The 8,580-nt window shown below is 37.1% G+C and overlaps 1 pseudogene across 1 annotated transcript; it reads left to right on the top strand.

Annotated features, from left to right (window-relative positions):
- Positions 1-220: 220 nt before the first annotated feature.
- LOC307151667 (protein saal1-like) lies at positions 221-5,551 on the top strand (annotated as a pseudogene). Its single transcript, XR_013824114.1, has 7 exons — positions 221-265; positions 692-888; positions 3,244-3,345; positions 4,833-4,916; positions 5,023-5,098; positions 5,258-5,317; positions 5,415-5,551. The product of XR_013824114.1 is annotated as a protein saal1-like (transcript).
- Positions 5,552-8,580: the final 3,029 nt, after the last annotated feature.

The following is an 8,580-nucleotide window of genomic DNA, read 5'->3' on the forward strand; positions in this document are numbered from 1 at the left end:
TGAATGAACGAGTACTTATTTCTTTTCGATTTCTTACAGGTTGAGTTGTTGTTGCCAATAACACGCTAGCATTCCTATTAGACATTCTCTGATTCTACCCACTATTGTTTTCTTTATTCTTTCCCGTCATGCTTTGAGTTTGAGTTTGTAAGCACTTTTATGTGCTTATTCAAAACGTTAAACAAACGATGATGCTTCAAATGTATTTTTCGCAGTAACTTTCGTGAGAATTTTATCTTTGGCTGTGGAAAGTCAATATTAATGGGTAAGTTAAGTCAGGACATGTGAGTTATTAAGCTAGTGTTGCTAATATTTGCAGTGAATGTTTTTTTTAGTACATCAATATTTGCCACTTCGTTTAACCGGTATTATTATAATCCTGCTAAACTTTTCGAGCTGTAAACATACATCGTACAACATACATTAATTTCGCTGAAGCGTGGTGTCTTGACGCGAATTATTATTATTCATAGGCTAAGCTTGCATTTTACTTTATGATCTTAAGCGAGTAAAACATTAAAAGTAAGCATTAAACGTTTTTTCTTTGCATGCATTCATACATGCAGTCATTTATCTACTAGATTTTGCATGCATTTATGTTTTCATGCATTTTTTTTTTTTTTCATGCGTTTAATCTCATCCCTTCGAGGATTGTTCATGCGTTTATGTCATATTTTGATTTTCTCATCAGAGCACAATGACAGATGCTGTCAGGAGGTGGATGGAGACAGTTGTGGATCCTCCACCGCAGCTTCACCGGAGATGGACCGAAACCCGTCGCCTCCACCCGAGGAAGATGAGGCTGAGGCCGGTGAGGAGGCGGATGCCATCGGGGAGACGGTGTACAGCAAACACTGGCTCTTCAGCACCCTGACCCGCCTTATTCAGGTATAGACTTCTGTATCATTTGAATCCTGTAACAAATGAGATGAATAATACACATTTTTAGATGCATATGTCAGTTGTATTTTATTAAAAATTAAATGGTAACACTTTACAATAAGGTTCATTAGTTAGCCTAACTACCTAAGTTAACATGAACTAAGCATGAACAATACTAATTCAGCATGTATTAATCTTAGTTAATATTAATTTCATCATTTACTTATTCATAATTAAAATCAAATGTTGTATTTGTTAAAATTAGTGAATGCCCTGTGAACTAACATGAACAAACAATGAACAGCTGTATTTTTATTAACTAATATTATCAAAGATTAGTAAATATTGTAACAAATGTATTGCTCAGTGTTAGTTCATGTTAGTTAAGACATTAACTAATGTTACCTAATGAACCTTATTGTAAAGTGTTACCAATGAAATTTTATATTTTAATAAATTATATAGTAACTGATTATATGTAATCTGGATTACGTTATCAGATTCCAAAAATTAAATACTTCTAATTAGATTATATTAAAATACTTATTTAAAAACTCATAATCAGAATACAGTTACCTTTATATCAATAACATGATTACTTAATATTCACAAAAAGGAAGTAAATAATTCAGAATTTATTGATTCTCCCTACTTCTTCTCTTTAATCTTTTAAATTTTCCTTTCTCAAATGTTTTGTGCGATTGCCCACACAGACCATCCACTAGTCATGCGACTATAATTACTTGAAAAATTGACAGGCAACACAGCATAAATAAATAAAATATTTAATCTTTTTTAAGTTAGTGTCTTATTTTGATTGTTTTTATTTATAAATTATTTATTTATTTATTTGATTTGACTTTATAATTTAATTAATCATTAGCTTATCATAAATTTACAAAGTACTCCTACAGTTTCTTCCCTAACCCTAGTATGGAAAACCCTGACATAATGTAATGTTTAAAGCATTTCATGTATTTATCAATATGGTACACAATTATACTTTTCAAATCAATGCTATAAACAAGTTAGGCCAAAAGTACTATACTTGAAAATAATCAAAAAGTATTTAGATCATATTACCTAAATTATATTAACCAGTTCTGGGTATGTGTAATATTATGATGTTTGTATTTTATATATTTTTTTACAAAAAAATATATTTATTTTTTTAATTTGTGTTTTGTGGTTTCATTTTTAATTACAATTAAATATAATTTTCCCCTCTTTTATTATATATACAGTACATAGACTGATACAGTGCATGAGTCAAAATCTACTAAGGGGTAATAATGGAACAACAGTTTAAAAGGTGATTTTTTTTTTTTTTTTTTTTTTTTTACTATTATTTACAACAGGATCTGGATTTTCATGGGTTTAAATTAAAAAAATTGTTATAAGAGACAATAAAAAAAAAAAAACTTTTAAAAAAAAAATCCTTTTGGACAGCTGAAAAGGATTGCGACGTGTAATCCATGTGATTATTAAAGTTTGTAATATAAATATATTTTCACATTGAATCTCCAAATTAATGTAGAAACAACAAAAAGTTTGTTTAACGACAACTTTTTACCAAGTAAATGAACGAAGGCCAGTATCACCGATACCAATTCTGACACTGATGCCTCAACTAAATGATTATTTTCTTTTTTCAATTTCTGGGGATAAAATGTATTTATTTAGTATTTATAGCCATTCAATATAATTGAAAGTCATAATTTTTTTGCATATTGGCCTAAACTGCAAAATATCATCAGATGTTTTTATTTATCATTTATTAACAATTACAGAACATAAATAATCTTATAAAAACTTTCAATCATAAAAGGGGTGGTATAACATTACACACTAACTAAAGTTATAAAAGTGAAATCATCAACCACCCCTTTAAAACAAAATTCACACAAACCCATTATAATAAATCTCACATTTAGCTGTGCCTTTTATATAGTGTGTTTGGTAATGTTTCTGTCTCTGTCAATACTTTCTTTTTACGAAAAAACAAGTAATAAAATTACTAGGCCTAGTTAAAAGATTTGGTAACGATATTTTTATGTGATCCTCTCAATACAACGTCAAAATCGCACGTATTCCGCACTTACACCAACGTGTCTTAATTTAGACTATGATATTACAGTCATGTGAAAAAGAAAGTACACCCTTTTGAATTCTATGGTCTTACGTATCAGAATTCGGGATATAATAAAATAATCTGGTCCTTGGCAGGTCTTAAAATTAGGTAAATACAACAACACATGACATATTTACACTGTCACTAAGCCAAAATGGAGAAGCCATGTGTGACAAACTAAGTACACCCTATGAATTAATTGCATGCTGAACCACATTATTACCATATAGATGGTGACAGATCAAGAAAGTGGGCCAAGTCATTGTTCCATGGAACTGACAGTTGATCTGGAAGAGGATGTATGTAAAGTATGCGACATGGCAATGGATAAGGTAAACTGAAACACACTGCATTCAACACCCTCCTCGATGGCCATCATCTATACACTGTGTTCCAAATTATTATGCAAGTGACATATCAATAGGATTTTAGTACAATAATCTTGAGACTCCAGAGACAACAGTAGCATCAAATACCTGTTTGCTGCTTAACAGTGGCTTTTTTTTATAGCTGTCCTTTTTAAATTATTCATTTGTTTGACAGAAACATCAATAAGCCTTTATCTGACCAGGGTCTTCTGTACTCTAAATCACTCACAAATCTTTTGACAGTTCGCTAATCTATACAGTTTTCGCTAAATATTAGTTTTTATGCTTTTTGTGAGACATTGCACCGTTTCATGCTTTTCATCTTCAGAAAGATCTTTCTTCCTCCCCATATTGCATAAGAACGGTGACTTGCTAAACAATGTGGAAAAACCCCTATAAAGGGATAGTTCACCCAAAATGTTATTCTGTCATCATTTATTCATCTTCAGGTTGTTCCAAACCTGTATGAGTATCTTTACTTTAGTATCCGTCAACTGTCTGATTACCAACATTCTTCAAAATATCTTCTTTTGTGTTCAACAGAAGAAAGAAACTCATACAGGTTTGGAACAACTTGAAGATGAATAAATGATGACAATACTTTTTTGGGGGGTGTACTATCCCTTTAAAGGAGTTGTTCCACATTATTAAAGGGTTAGTTCACCTAAAAATGAAAATTCTGTCAGTAATCACTCACCCTCATGTTGTTCCAACCCCGTCAGACTTTCGTTCATCTTCGGAACACAAATTAAGGGGTTAATAAAGGCCTTCTGAAGAAAAGCAATGAGTTTGTGTAAGAAAAATATTAATATTTACAAAGTGAAATTCTAGCTTCCGGCCAAATGGCCATACACAGTCTCTACTTACGCCTAAAGCACAACTTGTGATGTCAGAAGTAGCGTAGTGTATCATGGCGTTGCGTACATATCAGCAGTACATCGCATTAATCGCATAAGTTGCGATTTGCACTTAAGTAAAATCCATATGTACGTTTGGCCGGAAGCTACTTATTTTACTTTATAAAGTTTTAAATATGAATATTTTTCTTACACAAACTCATTGCTTTTCTTCAGAAGGCCTTTATTAACCCCCCCGAAGTTGCGTGAAGCTCATTTATGACGGATGGATGCACGTTTTTGAGCTTCAATCTGTTGGTTGCAATCCACCGCCATTATAAAGCTTGGAAGAGCCAGGACATTTATTAATATAACTCTAATTGTATTTATCTGAAAGAAGAAAGTCATATACAACTAGGATGGATTGAGGGTGTGTAAATCATGGGCTAATTTTCAAGTGAACTACCGTAATCCTTTAAGTTGGTTTTCCATTTACCTAAGAAGACCTGGCAAACTACTTAACAAATCTAAGAATGATACCAGTTATCTATAAATATATGAAATCCATAATAATTTGGAACGCAGTGTATACACATTACATGTTTTTCTCTCCAGGACGTGGCTGTCTTTCTTCAAGAGTTCAAGGCTCCAGACATCTTGCTGGGTGTGATCGCAAAGTCACGCAGCCCACGGCTCACTGTATGTCATTTTACCACTGTAATTTCCCTGTATGCTGAATTATATATCATATTTCCCTTGCTGCTTGCTTATTACTTCATATAATTACTCAGCGCGTTTGTTACAGGAAATCTGTGTTGGAATTCTGGGTAATATGGCCTGTTTCCATGACACGTCTTTCTCAGCCAGAACTCTGACTTGGGGTGAGATGTGTACACACACACACACACACACACACACACACACAGAGCATCTTTTTCCCTTTCTGTTTCTCTTCAGGTTAATTGAACTAGTTTTATAAATACAGTACTACTAACCATGTTAAATGAAACGATGTCTGACATGTTCTCTGTATATCTCAGTGCTGTGTTACTTCTGCTTCTCGGAGACAATGACCCACCTACGCTCTTGGAAACTTGCAGGTCAGTTCTGATAAAGCCCTGTAACAAAATTCTAAGAACATTTCTCAATACATGGCACAATAGACTTTCTCTGAATGCCGGTGTGTGTCTTTTTCAGGCTTCTGCTAACATGCATGTCTCAGCCTGATGTCGCCCCGCTGTGGTTAGAGAGGATACGGCAGCAGCCCGCGGCGTGTGGCCGACTGTTTCATCATGAGCATTGGATGTTTAAAGGAGAACTCCAGTCAATTTTAACATTGAGCTCATTTTTTTGTACATTTGGAGTGCTGTCAATACAGAGAACAACGACAAAAATCGGTGTTGCCTACACCGTGTTATCCTCTTTTTAAAATGTGCACCCTGTTGACTTCAATGGGGCAAGTTTTAAACCTGCTTTTAGCCTCTTAACATCCTTGATGTGTCATTACAAGTGCCCAGCTAATGTGAGTGATTCCTTCAGAGTGATCACGGGTGAATCTGACTGCAGTAGATGTGCAAGATATGAATAAAAATGATGTCATTTCAGCCAGCGCACATACCTGCATTTACATCCTGTTTTTGGTCGAAGTCCATAGTAATCGATTGTCGAGTTCACACGCATAGGTTTAGTTACCTATGATCACGCGCGTGAACTCGACAATCGATTACTATGGACTTTGACCGAAAACAGGAAGAAAATACAGGTATGTGCGCGATTATTTTTCCTCAAAAATGCAACAAATTCATGACACTTTTTTTTCAAAGTGCAATTAATCCATTGAATCAATATGAAAGTTTTTTTATCATATTGAAACTGTTGAAATCAGCCATCGCTAAGAAATATCTCCTGAACTTTTCTGACGGCGATCAGCTCACAAAAACTGATTTTGCACGGGCACTTTGCACTGCTCCCTGAATCGACGTGCTTATTCATTTGTGGATGTAAACTGAATCTGTAAGTCAGCTATGCTGTTTACTTCTGAAAATTATATTTCATTCTGGTGCGCTTAACGTTATCACTACTGTGTAATAGTAGCCTATGTTATTCACCAACTAAACATATCCTATTCAATGCGTTCACAGTCTCTTTCACAGCCATCATTTGTAGTTGCCTATTCACAAACTGTTTGCTCAAGCATAGTGTTTTCTCGGAGTTCACTTTGTGCTTTCTACCACGCATATCTCAAACTTGACAGGTGTCTCGCTACGGGCACAAGTAAGTGCAGTGCCAAGTTTGACGATGAGAAATGCAAAAGATATCGTTAAAAATACCAGTAAAAGAAGCACTTAGACGGTTGTGGTTTAAAAATAAACATTCTGATATAAACACTCTGTCAGCTACACTGTTTACTTCTGAATATTATATTTTATTCACAGCCATCATTTGTAGTAACTTATTCACAAACTGTTTGCTCAAGCGTAGCATTTTTTCGGAGTTCACTGTATAGCCTGCTCCCTGAATCGTTGAGTTCACTGTGTAGCCTGCTCCCTGAATCGTCGCGCTTATCCATTTGTGGATGTTAACTGAATCTGTAAGTCACCTGTTTACTTCTGTATATTATATGTAAGGGATAATGTATAGAGAGGCGGTTGTTATAGCGAATAACAAGCCCGACAGGCTGAACGAGACCCCGACGCGAAGCGGAGGGGTCTTGACAGCCTGAAGGGCTTGTTATTCGCTATAACGACCGCCTCTACATTATCCCGCTTATTACATGGCTACCTACAAAATAAATAAATAATTTGACACGAATTATTGATTTAAAAAGGAGTTTATTGATTTAAAAACTATTGTATTGCTTCCGCCAAAGAAAATAGTCCGTTCCGCGTCCATAGCAACGCGCTGTTTTTCATGGCAACGGTCTGTTATACTCCGCAGCGGTCTGTTATAAAGAAATAACAGACCGCATTCTACATTGGAATTCAGCCAAGCCATGTAATAACTATCTTTATTACATGGCTTGGCTGAATTCCAATGTAGAATGCGGTCTGTTATTTCTTTATAACAGACCGCTGCGGAGTATAACAGACCGTTGCCATGAAAAACAGCGCGTTGCTATGGACGCGGAACGGACTATTTTCTTTGGCGGAAGCAATACAATCGTTTTTAAATCAATAAACTCCTTTTTAAATCAATAATTCGTGTCAAATTATTTATTTATTTTGTAGGTAGCCATGTAATAAGCGGGATAATGTATAGAGAGGCGGTCGTTATAGCGAATAACAAGCCCTTCAGGCTGTCAAGACCCCTCCGCTTCGCGTCGGGGTCTCGTTCAGCCTGTCGGGCTTGTTATTCGCTATAACAACCGCCTCTCTATACATTATCCCTTACATAAATTACGGGAACGTCTTTTTGTCTGTGTGTGAGTGTGTTATTCGCATATCTCTCAAACCGTTAGTCCGATGGATTTCAAACTTGACAGGTGTCTTGCTACGGGCATGAGTAAGTGCAGTGCCAAGTTTGATGTTGTTTGGATTAGAAATGCAAAATATATTGTTAAATATATATCGATAAAAGAAGCACACACTGGCTTTTGCCGCTCTAGCCGCTGGCCACTCCCCCTCTCACACTGCACACTGAGTGAGCACAGCTGGCCACTCCCCCTCTCACACTGCACACTGAGTGACCACAGCTGGCCACTCCCCCTCTCACACTGCACACTGAGTGACCACAGCTGGCCACTCCCCCTCTCACACTGCACACTGAGTGAGCACAGCTGGCCACTCCCCCTCTCACACTGACACTGAGTGAGCACAGCTGGCCACTCCCCCTCTCACACTGCACACTGAGTGACCACAGCTGGCCACTCCCCCTCTCACACTGCACACTGAGTGACCACAGCTGGCCACTCCCCCTCTCACACTGCACACTGAGTGACCACAGCTGGCCACTCCCCCTCTCACACTGCACACTGAGTGAGCACAGCTGGCCACTCCCCCTCTCACACTGACACTGAGTGAGCACAGCTGGCCACTCCCCCTCTCACACTGCACACTGAGTGACCACAGCTGGCCACTCCCCCTCTCACACTGCACACTGAGTGACCACAGCTGGCCACTCCCCCTCTCACACTGACACTGAGTGAGCACAGCTGGCCACTCCCCCTCTCACACTGCACACTGAGTGAGCACAGCCCAGGGCCAGAGACAGAGGGTCGAAGAAAGCAGCGGAGCTTAAGTAGCGTTTTCTCAGAGTTCACTGTGTAGCCTGCTCCCTGAATCGTGTAGTTCAATTTTCCACATTTGTTGTATGTCATTATGTCAGTATTAGTATTTGCTTTCTACCATGTACAAATAAAAATGTC

The sequence above is a fragment of the Squalius cephalus genome (assembly GCF_949319135.1).
Source record: "Squalius cephalus genome assembly, chromosome: 23".
Taxonomy (NCBI): domain Eukaryota; kingdom Metazoa; phylum Chordata; class Actinopteri; order Cypriniformes; family Leuciscidae; genus Squalius; species Squalius cephalus.